Source organism: Hyperoodon ampullatus (genome assembly GCF_949752795.1).
Source record: "Hyperoodon ampullatus genome assembly, chromosome: 15".
NCBI classification, from domain to species: Eukaryota; Metazoa; Chordata; class Mammalia; order Artiodactyla; family Ziphiidae; genus Hyperoodon; species Hyperoodon ampullatus.
Window position 1 is genome coordinate 41,223,524 of NC_136928.1, and position 22,069 is coordinate 41,245,592.

The 22,069-nt window shown below is 37.3% G+C and overlaps 1 pseudogene across 1 annotated transcript in view; it reads left to right on the plus strand.

Moving 5' to 3' along the window:
• The window catches only part of LOC307064219 (proteasome maturation protein-like), a 29,967-nt pseudogene extending 14,357 nt beyond the window's left edge, over positions 1 to 15,610 (plus strand). The window contains exons 2-3 of the transcript in view: positions 14,725 to 14,969; positions 15,336 to 15,610. The product of the transcript in view is annotated as a proteasome maturation protein-like (transcript). The remainder of the gene's footprint in view (positions 1 to 14,724; positions 14,970 to 15,335) is intronic.
• The last annotated feature ends 6,459 nt before the right edge of the window (positions 15,611 to 22,069 follow it).

Sequence of the window (22,069 nt, forward strand, 5' to 3'; positions counted from 1 at the left end):
AGTGTTGTTAGGAATATCATGATATTTTACTCTCAGAAAACCTGCTGTAATCACTGCTAGTTTTGTGTACCAACTGAGAATGCTCCAAAATGACACCATTGTATCTATTGGTTGAGTGTTCTCTAATGGGCATGTGACATCTAAGATGCCAGGGCTTGTATTCAACACAACTCGCAACTTTATTTGGCACCTTAGATTCACCTGAGTTCAACCAAATGACAAAATTATGAAAATATATTGCAGTTCCTTTTTAATTAGCACACAATCTCTGAGGGAGATTTAAAATTCTGAGCTAGGATACATGTACAATTCTACCAAACTGACAATGAGACTTGTCAATCTCCAGCTATCAATCAGGATAATGTATTCTCTTTATATTACTGTCCCATGACTAATGTTAAGATGTAAAATTCAAATAAAGATTTTAAAGGAAAGTACACAAAATGTTTTAAAAAATGAGGTGGAAATGAATTATTTGGGAGGATATTCTGCTTAAAAATAACTGTTAACATATGAATCATATTTTTTAGAGAATTTCTTGTCAAACTCATCAGCTTCATTCTAAGAGTCTCTTCATATTGTTAAATCTGAGGAATTCTAACTTTAAGAATTTAATAGTTTGTGTAATTGTAGGTATTGTATAACTTGAATCATTGTGATTTCCATTTCACATACCAAAATACAGTGTTTTTAATTTCATGGTATACTTTAATCAACTTTGACCTTTGACAGATAGGAAAATTATTTGTCCAGCCTAGTCATTTACATCTATTCCTCCCTTCCCTGTTTATCACTGGAGAGTGGTTTTGTGGGTCAGGTGTGGTGCAGAAAATCAGGCCTCTTCTTCTGACTCAGGATTGAATCATAAACGGGCATATAATCTTAGAAATCCTTTAATCCAGTGTTTTAGTCTACGTGCCTTTGGAAGTAGTAAAGTGAACTGTTTGTACTTTTTGAAAAACAATTAAAATTATGCATTTTAATTATAGTCATAAGATTATGCTTAACAGTTATAATTATGAGAAATTGTAATGCTGTATGAGACAGCTGATTGTTAATTATTTTTCTTCTTTTGGTCAGAATTTAAATCAACTCAGAGATAACATTGGAAACTCTCTTTGTAATTTTCTGTGACTTTAATTAAAACAAAAAATAATCAGGGAAACGGAAAATGACCACTTTATAAATGAAATCTTTTCATAGACAACAATTTTAAAACATGAATGCTTTGGGGGAAATAATAATAATTTTAAAAGGCCCTGGTAGTATTCACATGTGCCCTAAAATAAACAAACATTTAAAACCAACCGTGATGTGGTAGGAAACAAAAATTGAATACAGATACTAACAAGTGAACTTAACTGCATTACAAATGAATAACACACCCATATTGAATGGAGTGGAGAAGTCAAGAACTAATATAAGTAACTGTGGAAAATACTGTAAACTAAAGATAAACTCTGGTCAGTAAAAATGTTTTTCGTAGGGGTATGATTTAGCAATTCTGAAACTATTTTATGTGTATGCTAAAACTTATAAGTAAGAAAATGTAGTGTAGATGTAATGAAAGCCAGATTTCTCACTTTTGGAGAAAGAATTTCTAAATATGGAAAGAAGGGAGGCTAGAATGAACCATATGGTGTTGCATTCGAATTGGAGGTGTCAGTATAAACTCATGGTTTTTGATAGATTAATAGGCAGAACAATAGACATGGTGTGTGTTTGTGTGCATCCACCCATGCAGGGGTTAGTACGTACACAAACACATATTTCCTAGTTCTGTCTATTAATATGGCCTAGAAGCCATGACATCCCAGTAGCAATTAGCATGCCAAGGATCCAGATCTTGGTTTGTAAATCCCATTCTCCAGTTAAAGGAACTAGGGCTCCTTGAATAACTGTTTGATTCCAGAACTGGGGCAGGACAATACAAGAGGAGTCTGAAACTTCTTCTCATCCCAGAAAGTAAGAAAGTGTTACAAAGGAAAAAAAAAGAAAAGAAAAGAAGCAACACAAGAGCCACCCTGAAGGAGCCCTAATGGACAAAACTGGAATGTTTCCCAACAGAATAAAAAGTGATAGTATTGGAATATAACTCATAGAATAAAATACATATTCATGGATCCTTACTAATGTAAATAAATAATCAGATTAACTAAAAAATGGGGGACACATGACAAACCTTCCTTACAGTAGCAATCTAATGAAAACGTATAGAAGGAAGAAGAGAAATAAAGGATCATCATGAGGCAATAACTACAGTCATAATTGTTACAAAAATCCACCAATGAATACTAAAATTAGGGAAATCTTGGGAAAAAGTTTGAGGAGGAAAAGAGTTACATAGTCTCAGGTATGTCCCCCAAGATACTTACCAACTACAAAGGGAAAGACGGTAACTTTATATTGGAGAAACCTAGCGGATACCATCTTAACCTAGCGATCCAGGTAAACATCACTAGGAATAAGACATATTGACATCACGAAGCCCTTGATGTGAAGCGCTGAGAAGGGTACAACATTGTTTGTAGTATTTTTGACAATAATGTATAACCTCAATCTGTGAAAACACCAGATGATCCCCAACTTATGGGCATTCTACAAAACTGTTGATGAATACTCTTCAAAAGTGTCATAAGCACGAAAGGCAAGGAAGGCTGAAGAACTGCTACAGATTGTATAACAAGTATAAATAACAACTAAATATAATACAAGATCCTGTATAGAATGCTGGAAAAGAAAAATTGCATTAGTGGAAAGTTGGTGTAGTTTACTTAATAACATTGTGTCAATGTTAATTTCCTGTTCTCTATCATTTTACTATGGTTGTGTCACATAACATTAGAAGAAGCAGCGTGAGAGGTAGAAGAAAACTCTTTGTACTACTCTTGAACACTTATGTAAGTCTAAAATTAACTTTTAAAGTAGTTAAATAAAATTTTAAAAGGAGCTTTGTAGTAAAGAACTTGGGGACCAATGTCTTCAACCTCCTCATTTGGCACATTAGAGGCCCCAAAATATTAAAGGATTTATCCACAGCACAGAGTTTGGGGGAAGTTAAGATGAGATCTAAGGGTGTTGTCAAGTTTTCTGGGAACTTCTTTCCTCTGGCCCAACACATGAAAATGGAGCTTTATTCCTCAGAAATTGGTAACTGCTGGTCAGCTTGTCTAAATTAGAGCTTCCCGGTTTCAACTCCCTCAGTGTTTATGCAATGTGAAGATGAATGCCAAAATTGTTTTCACTATCTCTTGTCATACTGACAGTTTACAGTATGCTGAATAAATGTGGCAGTGACAAAAATGCTTTATCTCAAGTAGTCTTGTTTGTCTATGTTGAAGAGTTAGTAAAACTACCAGACTTTATCAATTTAAGAAAAAAAACCCTAAATTTATAAACAAGATATATTTAATAATATTTATACACATTAAAAGAGTGTTCAGGGACTTCCCTGGTGGTCCAGTGGTTAAAACTCTGAGCTGCCAATGCAGGGGGCGCGGGTTTGATCCCTGGTGGGGGAACTAAGATCCCACATGCTGTGCAATGTGGCTAAAAAATAAAAAAAAAATTTTTAAGAGAGTATTCAACTTTTGAAATGTGAATATCAAGCACCTATTAACTCAGAAAAATATGTTAGATTTATAAAGTAGTAAGTTGCACATGATAGGAGTACATCTATTTAAAAAATAAAGACAGGTTTGTATTTGTATTTTTCTTTGGTCCCAAGACATCAGCTAAGACTTAAAGAACTCTCATTTATCTTTAGAAAAGAGGAAAGAACTATTTACCTTATAAAGCTATCTTCATTCCTCATTCATTAATTGTCCAGTTTAGCACTCACTCAGTGAATGAACATTACAGGCCCGATACTGATTTTCTGAAATTTCTTTATTGAAAGGTATTATTCTGCATATGTGCTTTCAAAGTAGCAATTAACAAAAACAATAAAATAAAATATCAAAAATGTTAAAGGTGGAAGCAAGAAAAAGTGATTAGCTCCCACGTGTATTCTGATTATTTATAGATACAGGTTGTTGGGCATCTGTCTCCAAGCTGAAAATCTCAGAAGGTTAGTTAGCATCAGAACTACTCTTGAGAGTTACATTTATGGTATGAATTGAGTTAGGCTGGTCAGAGCTGTCTGTTCCCATATATTTCCCACTGCTGGGTTGTCCATTACCTGAGACTCCAGCATGAGAGTTTTGGAGATAGTACATATCAATGTTGAGAAAAGGAAAAGCTTATCTGGCAGCCTTGGGTTTTGGGTTGTAGAGTTTTCACCAATAATTATTTTTGTTGCTTTTTAAAAAATCTTTATTTTATATTGGAGTATAGTTGATTATTTTGGTTGCTTTAGGCATGGAACTTTATGTCTCTTATTCTCCATTCCCCTTCTGAAAAAGTTTCTTTGAGTTTTATCACTCTACCCCTAGCACTCTAGAAGATGCTGCTAAAATTCACAGAGTCATTCTTCCTGGAACTTGCATGACTCTGTCATTATGTTACCTTTCCACCTTCCCAGCCATGGATAAAATTCATATGCCAAATTTGAAACTAATTTTAAATATTTGTATGGATTGTTAAGTGCAGTGAAAAAGGAATGAGGTTTTGTGACAAAACTCTCTTACCAAAAAAAAACCTTTTTCAGAGATAATGTATCCTCCACTTTACGTGTTTTACAGTTTATAAAACATTTAATACCTACCACTGAAGCTTCTAAATTGCCCCAGTAGATATTAGAATGATTTTATGGAAGTTGAAGCTGAAGACTAGTGAATGGATGCCTAGGATCTTCCATTAGTAAGAATTGGAGCTCATCCAGCTACTATGCTTTCCATTATATCACACTGTCTACGGACACACCAGTTAGCGTAAGTTATTTGAAAGACAGAAAGCTCTGAAATCACGTATTAGCTCTTAGGATTTTTTGGATTTTTTTTAATATCTGTGCTTAATAATAAATAGATGGAAGAAAAGAGGGAGACAAATATGACTTGACATTTTATTTTGTTTTATCCCAGTGCTAAAATGGTGCTTCCTTTGGGTATTTCTATCATCTCCTTGCAGTATTCATATGGAATTAACAGTGGTAGGTTCGAAATTCTTTTATAGGAATACCTCTCTTGACTTTGAGGTATAGAAAGAGAATGGCTATGAATGAACATACTTGAAAGTGAACAGCGCATTTTATGAGACTTGAAATACATCAAACCTAAGGTGCCTTACTTCTGAGACTGTTCATGAAAGGACCTGAGAAGGCTGAATGAGTCTTGTATATGACCAAAATTGAATCTGAAGATAAGCTGTCTAAACTTTTCATTGACTACCACACTTCTAAAGTTAGAAAAAGTGAAAAATGTGATTGTACAGAGTCTCATCCTGAAATCCTAGAAAATGACAATTCCTAGGAGGTTTAGGGAGGTGGCAAGGGAGAAAGATGGGTATAGGGAACAAAGAAAATCAAAGTAAAACTTCTTAAAGATAAGAAAATGTTATTTTAGGTAAGAGAATAAATTAAATCTTTACTCAGGGACTCAGCATTAATAAAGCTGATTAGTCAAATTAAAAGCCTTTGGTTTTGGAATCACAATCACATAGATATGGGATAAATCCTAACTCACAGTTCTGAGCAGCTCCTTAATCACTTTAAATATCGGTTTCTTTACACAGTGGGAATATGAGTTTATTAGAAATGATGTTTTGAAAATTAAGGGAAAGGTATGTAAAGGAAGTAAATCTTTATTTTTTTTACTGTTCATTTTTTTTCTTTTGTGTTAGTTTCTGCTTTATAACAAAATTAATCAGTTATACATATACATATGTTCCCATATCCCCTCCCTCTTGCGTCTCCCTCCCACCCTCCCTATCCCACCCCTCCAGGCGGTCACAAAGCACCAAGCTGATCTCCCTGTGCTATGCAGCTGCTTCCCACTAGCTATCTACCTTACGTTTGGTAGTGTATATATGTCCATGCCTCTCTTTTGCTTTGTCACAGCTTACCCTTCCCCCTCCCCATATCCTCAAGTCCATTCTCTAGTAGGTCTGTGTCTTTATTCCTGTCTTACCCCTATGTTCTTCATGACATTTTTTTCTTAAATTCCATATATATGTGTTAGCATACAGTATTTGTCTTTCTCTTTCTGAGTTACTTCACTCTATGACAGACTCTACGTCCATCCACCTCAGATACAAATAGCTCAATTTCGTTTCTTTTTATGGCTGAGTAATATTCCATTGTATATATGTGCCACATCTTCTTTATCCATTCATCCGATGATAGACACTTAGGTTGTTTCCATCACTGGGCTATTGTAAATAGGGCTGCTATGAACATTTTGGTACATGACTCTTTTTGAATTATGGTTTTCTCAGGGTATATGCCCAGTAGTGGGATTGCTGGGTCATATGGTAGTTCTATTTGTAGTTTTTTAAGGAACCTCCATACTGTTCTCCATAGTGGCTGTACCACTTCACATTCCCGCCAGCAGTGCAAGAGTGTTCCCTTTTCTCCACACCCTCTCCAGCATTTATTTTTTCTAGATTTTTTGATGATGGCCATTCTGACTAATGTGAGATGATATCTCAGTGTAGTTTTGATTTGCATTTCTCTAATGATTAAAGATGTTGAGCATCCTTTCGTGTGTTTGTTGGCAGTCTGTATATCTTCTGTGGAGAAATGTCTATTTAGGTCTTCTGCCCACTTTTGGATTGGGTTGTTTGTTTTTTTGTTATTGAGCTGCATGAGCTGCTTATAAATTTTGGAGATTAACCCTTTGTCAGTTGCTTCATTTGCAAATATTTTCTCCCATTCTAAGGGCTGTCTTTTGGTCTTGTTTATGGTTTCCTTTGCTGTGCAAAAGCTTTTAAGTTTCATTAGGTCCCATGTGTTTATTTTTGTCTTTATTTCCATTTCTCTAGGAGGTGGGTCAAAAAGGATCTTGCTGTGATTTATGTCATAGAGTGTTCTGCCTATGTTTTCCTCTAAGAGTTTGATAGTGTCTGGCCTTACATTTAGGTCTTTAATCCATTTTGAGCTAATTTTTGTGTATGGTGTTAGGGAGTGATCTAATCTCATATTTTACATGTACCTGTCCAATTTTCCCAGCACCACTTATTGAAGAGATTGTCCTTTCTCCACTGTACATTCCTGCCTCCTTTATCAAAGATAAGGTGACCATATGTGCGTGGGTTTATCTCTGGGCTTTCTATCCTGTTCCATTGATCTATCTTTCTGTTTTTGTGCCAGTACCATACTGTCTTGATTACTGTAGCTTTGTAGTATAGTCTGAAGTCAGGGAGCCTGATTCCTCCAGCTCTGTTTTTCTTTCTCAAGATTGCTTTGGCTCTTCAGGGTCTTTTGTGTTTCCATACAAATTGTGAAATTTTTTGTTCTAGTTCTGTGAAAAATGCCAGTGGTAGTTTGATAGGGATTGCATTGAATCTGTGTATTGCTTTGGGTAGTAGAGTCATTTTCACAATGTTGATTCTTCCAATCCAAGAACATGGTATATCTCTCCATCTATTTGTATCATCTTTAATTTCTTTCATCAGTGTCTTATAATTTTCTGCATACAGGTCTTTTGTCTCCTTAGGTAGGTTTATTCCTAGATATTTTATTCTTTTTGTTGCAATGGTAAATAGGAGTGTCTTCTTGATTTCACTTTCAGATTTTTCATCATTAGTATATAGGAATGCAAGAGATTTCTGTGCATTAATTTTGTATCCTGCTACTTTACCAAATTCATTGATTAGCTCTAGTAGTTTTCTGGTAGCATCTTTAGGATTCTCTATGTATAGTATCATGTCATCTGCAAACAGTGACAGCTTTACTTCTTCTTTTCCAATTTGGATTCCTTTCATTTCCTTTTCTTCTCTGATTGCTGTGGCTAAAACTTCCAAAACTATGTTGAATAAGAGTGGTGAGAGTGGGCAACCTTGTCTTGTTCCTGATCTTAGTGGAAATGATTTCAGTTTTTAACCATTGAGGACGATGTTGGCTGTGGGTTTGTCATATATGGCCTTTATTATGTTGAGGAAAGTTCCCTCTATGCCTACTTTCTGCAGGGTTTTTATCATAAATGGGTGTTGAATATTGTCAAAAGCTTTCTCTGCATCTATTGAGATGATCATATGGTTTTTCTCCTTCAACTTGTTAATATGGTGTATCAAGTTGATTGATTTGCATATATTGAAGAATCCTTGCATTCCTGGAATAAACCCCACTTGATCATGGTGTATGATCCTTTTAATATGCTGCTGGATTCTGTTTGCTAGTATTTTGTTGAGGATTTTTGCATCTATGTTCATCAGTGATATTGGCCTGTAGTTTTCTTTCTTTGTGACATCCTTGTCTGGTTTTGGTGTCAAGGTGATGGTGGCCTCGTAGAATGAGTTTGGGAGTGTTCCTCCCTCTGCTATATTTTGGAAGAGTTTGAGAAGGATAGGTGTTAGCTCTTCTCTAAATGTTTGATAGAATTCGCCTGTGAAGCCGTCTGGTCCTGGGCTTTTGTTTGTTGGAAGATTTTTTATCACAGTTTCAATTCAGTGCTTGTGATTGGTCTGTTCGTATTTTCTATTTCTTACTGATTCAGTCTTGGCAGGTTGTGCATTTCTAAGAATTTGTCCATTTCTTCCAGGTTGTCCATTTTATTGGCATAGAGTTGCTTGTAGTAATCTCTCATGATCTTTTGTATTTCTGCAGTGTCAGTTGTTACTTCTCCTTTTTCATTTCTAATTGTATTGATTTGAGTCTTCTCCCTTTTTTTCTTCATGAGTCTGGCTAATGGTTTATCAATTTTGTTTATCTTCTCAAAGAACCAGCTTTTAGTTTTATTGATCTTTGCTATTGTTTCATTCATTTCTTTTTCATTTATTTCTGATCTGATTTTTATGATTTCTTTCCTTCTGCTAACTTTGGGGTGTTTTTGTTCTTCTTTCTCTAATTGCTTTAGGTGCAAGGTTAGGTTGTTTATTCGAGATGTTTCCTGTTTCTTAAGGTGGGATTGTATTGCTATAAACTTCCCTCTTACAACTGCTTTTGCTGCATCCCATAGGTTTTGGGTCGTTGTGTCTCCATTGTCATTTGTTTCTAGGTATTTTTTAATTTCCTTTCTGATTTCTTCAGTGATCACTTCGTTATTAAGTAGTGTATTGTTTAGCCTCCATGTGTTTGTATTTTTTACAGATCTTTTCTTGTAATTGATATCTAGTCTCATAGCATTGTGGTCGGAAAAGATACTTGATACAATTTCAATTTTCTTAAATTTACCAAGGCTTGATTTGTGACCCAAGATATGATCTATCCTGGAGAATGCTCCATGAGCACTTGAGAAAAATGTGTATTCTGTTGTTTTTGGATCGAATTTCCTATAAATATCAATTAAGTCCATCTTGTTTAATGTATCATTTAAAGCTTGTGTTTCCTTATTTATTTTCATTTTGGATGATCTGTCCATTGGTGAAAGTGGGGTGTTAAAGTCCTCTACTATGAATGTGTTACTGTCGATTTCCCCTTTTATGGCTGTTAGTAGTTGCCTTATGTATTGAGGTGCTCCTATGTTGGGTGCATAAATATTTACAATTGTTATATCTTCTTCTTGGATCGATCCCTTGACCATTATGTAGTGTCCTTCTTTGTCTCTTCTAGTCTTTATTTTAAAGTCTATTTTGTCTGATATGAGAATTGCTACTCCAGCTTTCTTTTGGTTTCCTTTTGCATGGAATATCTTTTTCCATCCCCTTACTTTCAGTCTGTATGTCTCTAGGTCTGAAGTGGGTCTCTTGTAGACAGCATATATATGGGTCTTGTTTTTGTATCCATTCAGCCAATCTGTGTCTTTTGGTGGGAACATTTAGTCCATTTACATTTAAGGTAATTATCGATATGTATGTTCCTATTCCCATTTTCTTAATTGTTTTGGGTTCATTATTGTAGGGTCTTTTCCTTCTGTTGTGTTTCTTGTCTAGAGAAGTTCCTTTAGCATTTGTTGCAAAGCTGGTTTGGTGGTGCTGAACTCTCTCAGCTCTTGCTTGTCTGTAAACGTTTTAATTTCTCCATCAAATCTGAATGAGATTCTTGCTGGTTAGAGTAATCTTGGTTGCAGTTTTTTCTCCTTCATCACTTTAAATATGTCCTGCCAGTCCCTTCTGGCTTGTAGAATTTCTGCTGAAAGATCAGCTGTTAACCTTATGGGGATTCCCTTGTGTGTTATTTGTTGTTTTTCCCTTGCTGCTTTTAATATGTGTTCTTTGTATTTAATTTTTGACAGTTTGATTAATATGTGTCTTGGCGTATTTCTCCTTGGATTTATCCTGTATGGGACTCTCTGTGCCTCCTGGACTTGACTGACTATTTCCTTTCCCATATTAGGGAAGTTTTCAACTATAATCTCTTCAAATATTTTCTCAGTCCCTTTCTTTTTGTCTTCTTCTTCTGGAACCCCTATAATTCGAATGTTGGTGCGTTTAATGTTGTCCCAGAGGTCTCTGAGACTGTCCTCAGTTCTTTTCATTTTTTCTTTCTTCTGCTCTGCAGTAGTTATTTCCACTATTTTATCTTCCACATCACTTATCCGTTCTTCTGCCTCAGTTATTCTGCTATTGATCCCATCTACAGTGTTTTTCATTTCATTTATTGTGTTTTTAATCATTGCTTGATTCATCTTTAGTTCTTCTAGGTCCTTGTTAACTGTTTCTTGCATTTTGTCTATTCTATTTCCAAGATTTTGGATCATCTTTACTATCATTATTCTGAATTATTTTTTGGGTAGACTGCCTCCTTCCTCTTCATGTTAGGTCTGGTCGGTTTTTATCTTGCTCCTTCTCCTGCTGTGTGTTTTTCTGTCTTCTCATTTTGCTTATCTTACTGTGTTTAGCGTCTCCTTTTTGCAGGCTGCAGGTTTGTAGTTCCCGTTGTTTTTGGTGTCTGTCCCCAGTGGCTAAGGTTGGTTCAGTGGGTTGTGTAGGCTTCCTGGTGGAGGGGACTAGTGCCTGTGTTCTGGTGGATGAGGCTGGATCTTGTCTTTCTAGTGTGCAGGTCCACGTCTGGTGGTGTGTTTTGGGGTGTCTGTGGACTTTTTATGATTTTAGGCAGCCTCTCTTCTAATGGGTGGCATTGTGTTCCTGTCTTGCTAGTTGTTTGGCATAGGGTGTCCAGCATTGTAGCTTGCTGGTCGTTGAGTGAAGTTGGGTGCTGGTGTTGAGATGGAGATCTCTGGAAGATTTTCGTCATTTGATATTATGTGGAGCTGGGAGGTCTCTTGTGGACCAATGTCCTGAAGTTGGCTCTCCCACCTCAGAGGCACAGCACTGACTCCTGGCTCCTCAATTTGGGATGACTCGTTGTCTATTCATGTATTCCACAGATGTAGGGTACATCAAGTTGTTTGTGGAGCTTTAATCCGCTCCTTTTGAGGCTGCTGGGAGCGATTTCCCTTTCTCTTCTTTGTTCTCACAGCTCCCTGGTCTCAGGTTTGGATCCGGCCCCGCCTCTCCGTGTAGGTCGCCGGAGGGCGTCTGTTCTTCGCTCAGACAGGACAGGGTTAAAGGAGCAGCCGCTTTGAGGACCCTGGCTCACTCAGGCCGGGGTGGGGGGAGGGAGGGGCACGGAGTGCGGGGCGAGCCTGCAGCGGCAGAGGCCGGCGTGACGTTGCACCGGCCCGAGGCGCGCCGTGCGTTCTCCCAGGGAAGCCATCCCTGGATCCTGGGACCCCGGCAGTGACGGGCTGCACCCGCTCCCTGGAAGCGGGGCGTGGACAGTGACCTGCGCTCCCACACAGGCCTCGTGGCGGCGGCAGCAGCCCCAGCGTCCCACGCCCGTCTCTGGGGTCCGCGCTTTTAGCCCGTCTCGCGCCCGTCTCTGGAGCTCCTTTAAGCAGCGCTCTTAATCCCCTCTCCTCACGCACCAGGAAACAAAGAGGGAAGAAAAAGTCTCTTGCCTCTTCGGCAGGTCCAGACTTTTTCCCGGACCCCCTCCCGGCTAACTGTGGTGCATTAGCCCCTTCAGGCTGTGTTCACGCCGCCAGCCCCAGTCCTCTCCCTGCGCTCCGACTGAAGCCCGAGCCTCAGCTCCCACTGCCGCCCGCCCCGGCGGGCGAGCAGACAAGCCTCTTGGGCTGGTGAGTACCGGTTGGCCCTACCCAGGTATGTGGGGAGTTTCTTGCCTTTTGGTAGGTCTGAGGTCTTCTGCCAGCGTTCAGTAGGTGTTCTGTAGGAGTTGTTCCACGTGTAGCTGTATTTCTGGTGTATCTGTGGGGAGGAAGGTGATCTCCGCGTCTTACTCTTCCGCCATCTTTAAATCTTTTATTTTTAAGTAAACAAATTTTACCAAAGTTCTTACTAATAAAACTAGGTCATCTATATGGAATATATATATAATATATATATATTATATATATAATATATACATATATATGATGAAGAAGGGAGTAGGGGGAATTTCTTTTCACCATGTATGATTTAGTTAAGTTTAAAATTTGTACCATGAATATATATTGCTTCATGAAAACAGTGATTATTTTTTAATGAAGCAAGATTATTATAGACATAAATCTTTTTTTTTTTTTTTTTTTGCGGTACGCGGGCCTCTCACTGTTGTGGCCTCTCCTGTTGAAGAGCACAGGCTCCAGACGCGCAGGCTCAGCAGCCATGGCTCACGGGCCCAGCCGCTCCGCGGCATGTGGGATCTTCCCGGACAGGGGCACGAACCCGCATCCCCCGCATCGGCAGGCGGACTCTCAACCACTGTGCCACCAGGGGAGCCCTAGACATAAATCTTATATCTAGATCTCGAGAATCTATAAAATAATCGTTAGAAAGAAATATTTCTATGATTCTCCTTATAGAAGTAGTATAAAGGAATAAATGGCCCCCTATCTGAACTGTTTTTCACTTATGTCCCAGTTGAAAGCCTCCCATCAATTTAGTACAAATCAGTATCAGAAAGCATTTTGTAAAATCCTTATTTTTTCATTTAAACTTATCCTTAATCATTCTGAAAAGCAAATACTTTTATTATTCCATTTTCCAGATAGGTATACTGGACTACAAAGATACTAATTAATTTGTTCAAAATAACACAGTAAATAAAAGGGGTGGGATTCAAATTTTTACAACTTCTAAATTTTTATTATTTTTAAAAAATAGCCTTTGTTTTTTAGAACAGCTTTATGTTCACTGCAAAATTGAGCAGGAAGTATGGAGATTTCCCATATGCCTTGTCCACAGGCACGTATAACTTCCCCCATTATCAACACCCCTCACCAGAATGGCACATTTGTTATAATTGATGTACCCACATTGATATATCATAGTAACCCAAAGTCCATAGTTTACATTAAGATTCACTCTGGGGGCTTCCCTGGTGGCGCAGTGGTTAAGAGTCCGCCTGCTGATGCAGGGGACACGGGTTCGTGCCCCTGTCCGAGAAGATCCCACATGCCACAGAGCGGCTAGGCCCGTGAGCCATGGCTGCTGAGCCTGCACGTCCGGAGCCTGTGCTCCGCAACGGGAGAGGCCACAACAGTGAGAGGCCCACGTACTGCCAAAAAGAAAGAAAAAAAAAAGATTCACTCTTGGTGTTGTGCATTCTATGGATTTTGGCAAATGTATAACGAAATGTATACATCATTATGGCATCATACAGAGTATTTGCACTGCCCTAAAAATCCTCTGTGCTTCACCTATTCATGTCTCCTTTCCGTCTAAGCAACTACTGAACATATCCATAGTTTGTCTCTTTTCTGAATATCATATAGTTAGAATCATACAGTACATAACTTTTCCTTTTTTTTAATTAAATGTATTTATTTATTTATTTAGGCTGAGTTGGGTCTTTGTTGCTGCGCGCTGGCTTTTTCTCTAGTTGCAGCGAGCAGGGACTACTCTTTGTTGCGGTGCATGGGCTTCTCATTGTGGTGGCTTCTCTTGTTGCAGAGCACGGGCTCTAGGTGTGCGGGCTTCAGTAGTTGTGGCTTGCGGGCTCTAGAGCGCGGGCTCAGTACTTGTGGAGCAAGGGCTTAGTTGCTCTGCAGCATGTGGGATCTTCCTGGAGCAGGGGTTGAACCTGTGTCCCCTACATTGACAGGAGGGTTCTTAATCGCTGCGCCACCAGAGAAGTCCACTGCGTAACTTTTTCTGATTGGCTTCTTTCACTTAGTAATATGCATTTAAGTTTACTCCATGTCTTTTAATGGCTTGATAGCTATTTCTTTTTAGTGCTAAATAATATTTTGTTGCCTGGATGCACCACAGTTTATTTATCCATTCTCATGCTGATGGGCATCTTGGTCACTTCCAGGTTTTGGCGTTTGTGAATAAAGCTGCAGTAAACATCCATGTGCAGGTTTTTGTGTGGATATACATTTTCAACTCTTTTGGGTAAATACCAAGGAGTGCATTTGCTGGGTTGTATGGTAAGAGTATGTTTTGTTTTGTAAGAAGCCACCAAACTGTCTTCCAAAGTGACTGTACCATTTTGCACTTCTACCGGAAATAAATAAGAATTCCTGGTGCTCCATACTTCATCAGCATCTGACGTTGTCAGTTCTGGATTTTAGCCATTCTGATAGGTGTGTAGCGGTATCTCAATGTTGTTTTAATTTGCATTTCCCTAATGATATATTATGTGAAGCATCTTTTCGTATGTTTATTTGCTATCTGTAACTTTTAAATCTTTTTGACCACAAATCTGTGCATATTAAAAAAAAAAAAAGCATGTGCCAGCAGATGTGAGGAATCAACTCCCAAAATTAGAAGTGAGGGGCTGGCTGACATCAGGGGGCTGAGTTGCTGTGTGCTGAGCAGGCTAAAAGTGAATGCCAGAGGACTTGGATCTCAGCTAATGGATAGTATTCCAGTTACTGAACTTTCAGCAAGTGGACCTTTTGAAAGTCATGATCTTCTTTCAAAATATTTTTCTTATGTGAAAAATTAACTTTTGCCCAGTCATCCTCTTGAATTATTAGAAAAAAAACTTTTCAGCTTTTTACATACTGAACAGTATTACCCAAATTCATATATTGAAGCCCTAACTCCCAAGGTGACTGTATTTGGAGATAGGGCCTTTAAGAAGGTAATTAAGATTAAATTAAGTCATAAGGACCCTAACCCAATGATTGATATCCTTAGAAGAAGAGGAACAGACACCAGAGATTTACACAAAGGCCAAGTGAGGACACAATGAGAAGGCAGCTGTCTGTGAGCCAAGGACAGACACCTTAGGAGAAACCAACCCTGCCAGCATCTTGATTTCAACCTTCAGAATGTGGGAAAATAAATGTCTATTGTTTAGGCCACCTAGTTGGTGGTATTTTGTTATGGCAGCCCCAGATGAGTAGTATACCAAAATAAAATTCTCAATGAAAATAAAATGAATTTATCCACATTAAGAAACATCCAGGGTCTATTTGCTCTAATAGAATTACAAATGGAATTCAGTGCAGTGGATCATGTTCAGTATCTTCCATTTTTTCCTAGCTCAAATCTTTCACTGGATATGTTGAGGGGTAATGATGAAGCTATTGGTTTTCAAGATATTTTTAATGATCCATCACAAAATGATGTAATAAAAGAACCCCACTTGATGGTGGAATATAATTTTGGCCTACTATAATAGAGGTGTGTGGTTAATTAAAGTAGAGGAACTGCATCTTGTTTATAGTTGTCTTTTTACTATAATTTGATGTATACAATATTAAAAGTACTGACACATGAGAAGTTTTGCCAGAAAATATAAATTCTGCTGCTGTGAAAACACCTCTACCAACAAAAGATACACTAAAAGCATGAAGCCTCAAATATGACATTTTTATCCTATTTGAAATGATTCAAAACACTTAGCAAATCACACGACAATGAAAGGAACACAGTTATGTTTTCTTGTCTCAAAAACTTTACTTATATATATTTATATCATGTTGCTTTGCATATGTATTTTAAATTATTTATTGTATAAAACTTTAACCATATATAGAAATAGAAGAGCATAATAAAGTACTTCACCATGACCCATCATCAACAATTATCATTACCTGGCCCATCTTGTGTTATATACTCCTACATACTTCCCTTTATCTTATCATTTCTGGAGCAGATATAAGATGTATTATTCCATCTGCAAATATATCAGTATGTTTCTCTGAAAGTTAATAGTTTTCTTTTTAAAGATACCCATGATATCATTATTATTCCAAAAATTTAACAATAAATGCTTAATATCAGAAAAGATCCAATCGTTTAAATTTTTCCAACTTTCTCACAAATGCCACAATTATTTTTATATGTTGTTTTAAAAATCAGGAACCAACTAAATTCTAAACATTTCAATTAGTTGACATATCTCTTAATTCCCTTTTAATATAAAAGATTTGGTAACAGAGCAAGTAGCTTGTTGCTCACTGCACAATGGAAAGACCAAATACTGAGGCAATAGTCTTTTCCAGAAAGAAAAGGCTTTATTGCAGGGCGGCCAAGCAAGGAGACAAGAGGCAAAGCTCAGATCTGTTTCCTGGATAGGCTGTTGACTGGGGTATTTATAGTGGAAGCAGGGAGCAAGAGGGGGAGGGGGCCAAGAAATGATTGGTGGAAAGCAAATTGTAAGTTTCTAGAGTTCTCTGTGCAGGTGTGACTGTTCTTCAAACCTCATCATGGGTTGTATGTGCAGGGTTCCTTATGTAACGTGGTAGATTTTAGTCATTTGAGGTCTAAAGTTTACTATGTCATTCTAGTCCTTCAGTGTGCCTGAGCCTGTGTGATGCTTAGTCAGGGTCTGTCAGCAAGTTGTTTCCTTGTCTGTGGTTTCTCTGGTCCTCTGCAAAACAAGCTTGGTATTCTCGATGTATCATTTTATTTCTACCTTATGGGCCTTGTAATTTAGAGGGCATGGTTTCTGTTTCTCTCCATCTATCTCATTTTTAGGGCTTCCCTGGTGGCACACTGGTTGAGAATCCACCTGCCAATGCAGGGCACATGGGTTCGAGCCCTGGTCCGGGAAGATCCCACATGCCGCATAGCAACTAAGCCCATGTGCCACAACTACTGAGCCTGTGCTCTAGAGCTCTTGAGCCGCAACTACTGAAACCCGCGTGCCTAGAGCCCGTGCTCCACAACAAGGGAAGCCACCGCAATGAGAAGCCCATGCATCGCAACGGAGAGTAACCCCTGCTTGCCACAACTAAAAAGAAAGCCTGTGTGCAGCAACAAAGACCCAACACACAGCCAAAAATAAATAAATAAACTTATACCAAAACTAAAGATAAAAAGATTACTTGCAACGTATCTGTTGAATCAGAAACAAGATTCTTTGTTCAGCAGTTTCCTACAGTTTAGCTTTTGCTGGTTGCACCCCTCATGTGTCCTTTTAACAGGTTCTTTTTTCTTTGTTGGAGGGGTTTTTGAGAGGTCATGACCAGCCGTTGACCTGTGAGGTGGGCCTGGGCAATCAGAAGCTCCTCACCCCCTCCTCTGTCCTTGGAATATATGTTCCACCCACTGATCCCACAGCTGGAGCTGTTTTCAAGGATGCAACCTTGAGAGAGTAATGTGCTGTTGAGACATCTGGACAGTGTACATGACCAAACCCAGTTAAAGTCTCTATGTCAACTTTTAAGATTCTGGTGGGCAGGTGTGAAGATCTACTTATCTTGAAGTTGCCCAAAACAAACCTGGTAATTAAGTCCCCTTGCTTATGAAACCTGCCACCTACCAATCTGGAGTCATCTGTCTCTTTCTTGGATCTCTTCTTGCCTTCCATGTATAGGGGCCAGTTTCAGATTTCACCTGGTAAATTCCCAGGTTTGCAAACCAACACTCATATATATTTTTCTCTCCATTAGAACTGGAGGCTTGATGTGGTTAGATTTATTCATTTCTCTTTTTGTAGCAATGCTATTTCATAGTGTTGTGTTTATCTAAAATGAAGCACATAATACCTGTTTTTTCTAGTTTTCTGATGTTAACAGTAGTTGTTGATCAATATCTAGCTTAATTAATTCATTAGAGTATATAAAATGATAGTACATCTATCATATTATTTTATTATCTGAAATTCTCCCTTAAAAATAAACTTCTCATGTGCTATATCATTAGCCAAGAAAACCCCCCCAAAACCCACAGCAGTTATGGCAGAAAACAGTAGGATACATATTTAATTTTTTACATTTATTTCACAACATAATGAGTCCATTTACCAGCATCTTCAAATGACAAGCAATTAGCATTTTTTAAGCATCATGATGAACTGGTGTATTTAAATGTATTTTAGGTATTTAAATTATATTATTTTTGATGCTCAAATTTTTCTATCCTCACCCAGTGTGAGATTCATCAGTTACTACTGAGTCCTTTGGCATGACTCTAGCAGTGAGTTTGAGATTTTTTTTTTTTTGCTATCTAAGGTAAAAGCTTGTTTTTCCATGCAGACATTATACAGTTCCTGCCATTTTTAAGGAACTTTGGTTCATTTTATAGGAAAATGATATATTAAGACCAAAGTCTGAGCACTGGAAATATTCTTTGCTACGAGGTTGCCAGTGTTTTAAGAACTTTCCAATGGATGTGGATTGGAAAAGTACTTTTTAAATTTTATGTTTAGTGGTTGCATTTCAATTTAATTGTGTTTTATTAATACTAAAATATTATACAATTAAAAATCAAGCTTGTAAGACTATATTAAAATGTGTATATATATATATATGCACATACATATGTATATATCTGTTTCAACCTAATTCCTGGATACCTTAGGTAAACAACTAGAAACAGTCTTTCTCTATTTGTTCTATTTTGTAGTCTCTCTTTTTCTCTCTTTCTCTCCCTCTCCCCTGCTTCCTCTTACAGAATGAGGAAAGTTAGAAAACTTATTATGGCAGTATAATTGAGAAATGGTGGACCAGGGTGGTAGCAGGTGTTGAAAAACAGTCACATTTGGAATATATTCGGAAGGTAGAACCAGCAGCATTTGATGATGGATAGATTGTAAGTGTAGAATAAGGGAATGAGAGAAAACAAGAGTAACTGTAGTTTTTGCCATAAGCAACAGGGTGAATGGACATGCCATTTACTGAGATAGGAAAGACTGGAGGAGGAATACATTTGAAGGGGAAAGGGATTGAGAATTTTTTGGACTTGTCAAGTTTGATATGCCCATTAGATATCCAAGACCAGATATCAAGTACAGTTAGATAGAGCCCCCAACCAGAATGTAAGTTCCAAGAAGATAGCTAGTTTTGGCTGTTTTGTTCACTACTATATCTTTAGAGCTTAAAAGAGGCACATATTAGATGTTCAATAGACCTTCACTGAGTGAATAAGCAAACAAACAAGTAAATATGAAAAAAATATATCTTAGAACTTAGCAAATATGTCTCTTCTTATTCCAAACTGATACCTCTCCAGTCCTTGTAATTTTAGCCTTCTATTTGATCTTTACACAGTTTCAGTTAAGAGCAGTCATGATACAGTAGTCCTATTTGCTTATTTATCTCTTCTATTAATTAGAATAGAAGAGATAAGTAAGCAACAGGCAGTGGACCTTATCAGTCAAATTAACTATTTAGATTTCAGTCCTTTATTATTTTTATACTTGGTAGTTTGTCACCTAATATTTTTGTCTTTCCAAGGTCAAACTTGAAAGACAAAGAAAAACAAATGAAGGCTTTGTAAGGGGTTAATGGGTTCTCATTTTGGTCTTGACTGTAGTTGAACATCAGTCCCTGGGTGTTTCATAGTATGTGACTAGGGCATAGTAGCACAAAGTAGCTTTTTTACCTACTCAGATTATCTTTGGCCTTGCTCTGTTGGTATAAGATGGTTTTCTGTGTATTGTGTCCTATTTTAAGGATTTCATGAAGTTTATACTTGGTTTGCAAATAATTTCTGAGGTGACTACAAAGATGACACATTTATTGTCCTTTAACTCTGGTTTTCTTTGGGAATTCCCTGGCCGTCCAGTGGTTAGGACTCGGCGCTTTCACTGCCGGAGTCTGGGTTCTGACCCTGGTTGGGGAGCTAAGATCCTGCAAGCCGTGCAGCACGGCCAAATTAAAACAAAACAAAACAAAACAAAAAAAACTTTGGTTTTCATTTTGGCCTCAGAATTTTTCGGAGAAGTGCCTTATTGTCTCTACTATCTTGCCAAAGCAAATGTTGGAAAAAATGAGATTGGCATTTATTCTAGATGACTCATTACATCACAAAACTGGATTAGCCCTTGCAGACTTGGCAGTGAAGACCAAGGCATTATTTTTAAATTGTAGCATGGGTGGTCAGAGATGGTAACACTCAGGTATGTGTGAACAAGAGTTCTCATTTAGGAGGAGAATGTGAATTATCCTCCTAAATGAGAGAACGTGAATTACATGCTTTTGTCTATCATGGTTTCTAGGTGCTTTACTATGCTATGAGTTTGAGATCCTAGGTTTCACTTGCTATTACTTTGAATTGTTATCAGTAGAAGCTGCTGTGGTACTGACTGATTTATAACTAGTTTTATCAAAATTTGTGCAGAATCCTGCAGAATTTTTTCTAGGTACTTCTGAATGTAAACTCTACAGTCATGAATGAAGTGCTATGATAATATTATGCCACTATGATTGTATTCATTATTTAAGGGTAGGCTATAATCAATACATTTTGAGCTGAATTCTGAAAAATAGTTTTTTAAAATTGTCAATTGTATGAATTCCTTTCTCAAACATGCAACTTAATCCAGTAGTAATGAGCTTGCTATAAGGAAGTTTATACAGCTGGTTATTCAAAATTTCAGGAATCTTCTCTATATTTATACTACTATCCAATTGTTCAGAGTGTATTAAATTAATAGTTTAGGTTATAGATGCATTTTTCAGCCCTGTAAAGGTCTTGGTACCATAACCTTTTTTATGTTTTTCCCATACATATTCCTCAGAGGTATAATGTAAAGTTATTTGTTAACTACAAACCAAGTAGTCTATCCTTCTAGAAGTCTTTTTCAAGCTTTTTTTTTAGATCTGAGGTCAAACACCTCTCATAAGGCTTGAATCCCTAAGATCATTATACTGCATTTAAAAATTAATTTAATAATATGCTCATTAATTACAGCCTTTTATTTTAAACATTTTTCGTGTGAGCTCAGACCTTTTTACAGTGAAGAAAAGTACAATTTTAGGTAAATTCATTAGCATATGAGGAGAATGCCCAAGGGTGGGAGGAACATAAACATGAATATTGAGACCTAGAGAAATTTGCCAAATCAAGTGGGAATTCGAAGAAGAGTAATAGTAAAAAAGAGAAAAAATCAAGAGGGGACATAAGATAAATCTGATCAGGTTGATCTTTTAAGGTGAAGGCAAGAATACTGTCTGTTGTGGTTCTCAGCAGAACATGGATTCTAGTTTTTATAGTGCAGAAATTTTGGGGGGGGTTTCTGCTAATGAAGATCAGCCTATGTATATTAGTGGAGACTGGGATAATGCAAACATATATTTGCTTGTTTATTCTATCTTCTTCCCTGTCATATTGTTACAGAGAACTAAATGGGATACATATAACATCTCATTTTATTTATTTTATTTGCCCTCAAAGTAATTTCTAATAAAGAGTGAAATGACTAAAAATACCTAAATTTTTTTCTTGAATAATTTAAATAGATTTATAGAGAAATATTTGTATTTGTAGTTTGCAAATGGATATTATTTTCTAAATTGTTACACTCCTGCATTGTGCTCTGTGCTTGTGTATGTTTTTTTTTTGGCTTTTTGCCCCTAAGCCAAAGAAACAAAAACAAAATTATAGTTGTGGGTGAAGTTATAACCCTGCTAATATCATATGGTTATGATATAAAGAAGCATGAATTATTGTTTTTCAACTGTTTAGGTTTATTAAATTTATGAACTATGGAAAAGGAAGTATAGTACCCACAAACCAAGGTGGGGAAGTTAGATAAACTTAGTAGTTGACTCTTCAGTGAGGGTTAACTTCATTGTTCGTTAAAATTTAAGTACCAATACACATTTTACACATAACCATTTATGAGACAGTTGATAACTCTCACCACATCTTCTTTAGAAAATAGAATTGACAAAAAAAGGATGAA